We start from the raw sequence: 4,397 nt of genomic DNA on the forward strand, positions 1-4,397 counted from the left end.
TTTCTCTAAATACTCAAAGTTGAAGATCACAAAATTGAATGCTGCAAATTTGAACAAAATACTTCAGATGTGGTTTTATGAAGACAAAGTATGGTCGAGCTGGACATTATGCCTCTTTTATGGTAAACTATCTAGTTCTACCTCCTAATCAGATTTCCTACAGACAGTTAAATCATACTATTAATTCACTGAGATTGTTATTGACCCAGATCTCTTTTAGACAAATAGTCATATGACTCAACTCTCACCTTGAACTGATCAAGTCATCTTATCGAGCCTAAGTGTTTTGCACTTAGGTGACAGAATGGATAGAACAATAACTCTAAAATCAGGAATATTTGAGTCCAACTCCATTCTCAGTCATTTATTTGTTCTGTGAACCTGGATCAGACAATTAGACTTTTTGATCTATTTGTCTCAGTTTTTCAGCCATAAATTTGAGAAAATAACGACACATACCTAAGCCCAGGGGGTAGAGCCAAAATGATGGAGTAAAAGCAAGGACTTGATGAAGATGCCTCCCCAAACCCTTCAACTACCTGTAAAATGACTCTAAACAAATTTTGGAGCTTTAGAACCCACAAAATAATGGAGTGAAACATATTGTCAGCCCAAGACAGCCTGGAAGGTAGATGGGAAAGGTCTCTCACACTTTACTTGGAGCAGAGCACAGTCCAGTATGGCCCACGAAGGCCCAGACAAGACCTGAACTGACCTCAGCTACAGCCACGTCCTACCTCTTAGGGCTGGGGATGGACTGTACTCCTTCCCCATTCAGGTCCCATAAAGTTTTTCCACCAACATTCTGTGTGGTCTTTGGTAACTGCGGGCCAAAAAGTCTGAAAACAGACAGAGCTACCAGTGATTCACTGTAGCAGCATCAGTGGCTGCTTCCAGAGTTCCTGATCAACAGACAACATGGGGATTGAGCGAGTGACTGATCAGAGCGTAACTTTAGGGATCTCTTTGCTGGTACTGAAACAGGATTTTCTTGCATTACCTGGTCACAGTCTTGGGTGTCTGTCCTGTGGTGAGAAGGAGCCCTGGTGTGCCAGAGCTTCTGGCTATTATAGAGAGGGAAACCTCCTCACAGTTCCAAGGCAGGAAAAAGTGCTTGCAATCATTCAAAGACAAGAACACAGGTCTGAAAAGAGTTAAATGCCTTGATCATACACTGTTGGAAGAACTGAAAATTTACAGACCACTAGAAGTAGCTCTGAAAACAGCTGTGCAAAACACATGAATTTTGGGACAGTAAACGCACACCTATGGGGAGTGAAGTTCTACATCAACAAAGAGTTAAAAAGTCAAATATATGATTGGGAAAATGAGCAGAGAGCGAAATAAAACCTCAGACTATAGAATCTTGAGATTGTGACGAAGAAGATCACAACATGCAACTAGAAGAGCACAACAAAGTCAAAACTTCTACATGAAAAGTTTCCAAGAAAAATATGAATTGGTCACAGGCCATGGAAGAGTTCAAAAATGATATTGAAAATCAAGTAAGAAAAGCAGAGAAAAAATTAGCAAGAGAAATGAGGGTGATGTAAAAAAATCATATAAAAGCGCCAACAGCTTGCTAAAGGAGACCAAAAAATACACTGAATAAAATAACACCTTAAAAAATAGACTAACATAAATGGAAAAAGAGGTCCAAAAAGCCAAGGAGGAGAAGAATGTTTTGTAAAGCACAACTGGTTAAGTGTAAAAGGAGGTCCAAAAGCTCACTGAAGAAAATAATTCCTTCAAAATTAGAATGGAACAAATGGAAGCTAATGACTTTATGATAAATCAATAAAGTATAAAACAGCACCAAAAGAATGGAAAAATAGGTGACAATGTGAAATATCTCATTGGAAAAAACACTGACCAGGAAAATGGATGCAGAGAAATCATTTTAAAATTATTGGACTACCCCAAAGTTATGACCGTAAAAAGAGCCTAGATAAAATGTTTCAGTAAATTATCAAGAAAATCTGTCGTATTATTCTGGAGCCAGAAGGTAAAATAGAAGTTGAAAGAATGCACCAATCATCTTTTGAAAGGGATCTCAAAAGAAAAAATCCTAGGAATATTGTAGTCAAATTCCAAAGTTCCCATCTCCAGGACAAAATATTTAATGCAACCAGAAAGAAATAATTAAAGTGTTTTGGAAACACAATAAGGATAACACAAGATGTAACGGCTTGTACGTTAATGATTCATAGGGTTTTGTATACAATATTCCAGAAGTCAAAGTAGATAGGATTAAAACCAAGAATCAGGGAGGAGTGCTGCCAAGGCGAACTGAAGCACCAGGGATTGTTGCTCTCATCTCCCTCTAGAAGAACTTGTCTGGGGCACTTTTGTAATGTTCAGGTTCAGAAATGCTTTTTTGTGGATCATCAGAAAGAAATGTTTGGTTTCCTAGACATTAAATAAAATGTGAATAGTAGGAAATTTCTGCAGAGGTACTTCATCTTGGGTACCAGAGAAGATAATCTAGTCTGGTACATGCATAATCCACTGAACCTTGCTTCTGGATCCCCACCTGTTAGAATTATTAAGTTCACCTACATTTCAAATATTAATGATGCAACTACACTTAGGCCAAAGGCAGAATTCTTTTTTGGTCTGTATGCTGGAGTGAGGGAATATTTTCTATGAACCCATGATTAGCAAGTCCTAGTACAATCGATAAAAGTTTTGAACAAAGCTGTAAAAATAACACTACCAAAGCAATCACATCCACAATCTCATTCTGATAACTTAAATAGCCAAGTGGAAACTCTAGGTGGAAAAAAGCAAATGTTTTATAGGACAGAAATTATAAGTGTCGTACATATAGTAAAACCAACTCAGAAAGAAGAAGTAAATTAATGTGGTGATGGTATTGTCAGGAATCATCTAAAATTGACACAAAGCCATCGTTCTTACTTTTCTCCTAAGTCACCTCCAGATAATGCAGTTACCAAAATTGGTTATTGTGTGAAACAGTGATGAAAATACTTTCAACTGATGCACCAGGTAATCTGCCAGACCCCTGTAGCCTCAAGCTGCCAGCATGAAAGGCCTCAGCACAGGAAGCCAGTGACCAGGTCTGGGGCTCTCAGCGCAAAAAAAATAAAAAAATAAAAAAAAATAAACTTTGGATGAATTTTCCTCGATCTCTAGCAACAGAGTTCCATCTTAAAAATCAGTAAAGAGGCAAACATGATAAGTAAAAAACAGAAATAAACAATGATCACAAATTCTAATTATGGATTACAGCAAGATCAAGGTACACATTCTGAAGAGGAAGTCATTGTCAATATACCCACATCTGAAATCTCAGAGGGCAATATGAAATTGTCTCAAGCCTAAAATGTCTTCTTTGAAGAGCTCAAAGAGGATTTTCAAAGTCAAATAAAAGAAGTGAAAGAAAAATTGGGCAAAGAAGTGAGAGGTATGCAAGAGAGAGTCAATCACTTAGAAAAAGAAGGGAAAAATAGTTGAAGAAAATAAATCCTTAAAATATACAATTGGCCAAATTGGAAACTAACCCACTGAAGAAAAGATCTCCTTAAAAAGTAAAATAGGGAGGCAAAGTAAAGATGGTGGAGTGCAAAGACTCACATACACTAGTTCTTACTCTATAGCCCATAAAATATCTCTAAAGAAGAACTCTCAGCAAATTCTAGAGCAGCAGAAGCCACAGAACAACGGAGTGGAGGAGATTTCCAGCCCAGAGTGACCTAAAAGAATGATGGGAAAGGTCTGTCCCACAGGATCTTGAGCAGAACCCAGTCCAGCCTTGGTCACGTGGCACCAAGGAGAGCAGATCCAAGCAGGCTTCAGGGACAGAATTTCCAGTGGCATCACAGATCCCTCAACCCACAGGAGTCAAAGGTCAAGGAGAGGGTCTTTTCAGTTGGTCAAGAAGGAAGCAGGGTGTTCCCATAACTCAGGCCTCCTCAGGTGGCAGTGGTGGAGGCAACAGTGGATGGGGCTCCCAAAGCAGGCAGTAGCCCTCATTCATTGTTGAAGATTTCATCATACACCCCTAAGGTAACTGAGCCCGGGTGGTAGCCCTGCCCCCACCTTAGCAGCTGATCTTAATCTCACACTGAATAGCAGCTCTGCCCCTCTCTAAAATCCCTGAAGCTTTGGAGCAGATTATCTTAGTCCCCAGTGCTGACTTGATGGAACTTGAGGCGAGGTAGTTGTGGAGAGGAAACTCAGAAGTCAAGTAATTGGTTGGGAAAATGCTCCGCAAAAAGGGGGAGGAACAAGACCATAGAAGTTTACTTTCTTGGGGAACAAGTATCTCCTCCAATCTTTTCAGATGAGAAACAACAAGGCATAATGTCAGAGGAAGTCAAGGCCTCTGCCTCCAGGGCCTCCAAAGGGAACTTAAATTGGGCTCAGGCAATAGA

At 39.5% G+C, this 4,397-nt stretch overlaps 1 pseudogene; it reads left to right on the forward strand.

The window, feature by feature from the left end:
* The first annotated feature begins 918 nt into the window (after nt 1–918).
* LOC140512204 (pleckstrin homology domain-containing family A member 1 pseudogene) lies at nt 919–2,982 on the forward strand (annotated as a pseudogene).
* The last annotated feature ends 1,415 nt before the right edge of the window (nt 2,983–4,397 follow it).

This window comes from Notamacropus eugenii, chromosome 6 (assembly GCF_028372415.1).
Source record: "Notamacropus eugenii isolate mMacEug1 chromosome 6, mMacEug1.pri_v2, whole genome shotgun sequence".
Lineage (NCBI taxonomy): Eukaryota > Metazoa > Chordata > Mammalia > Diprotodontia > Macropodidae > Notamacropus > Notamacropus eugenii.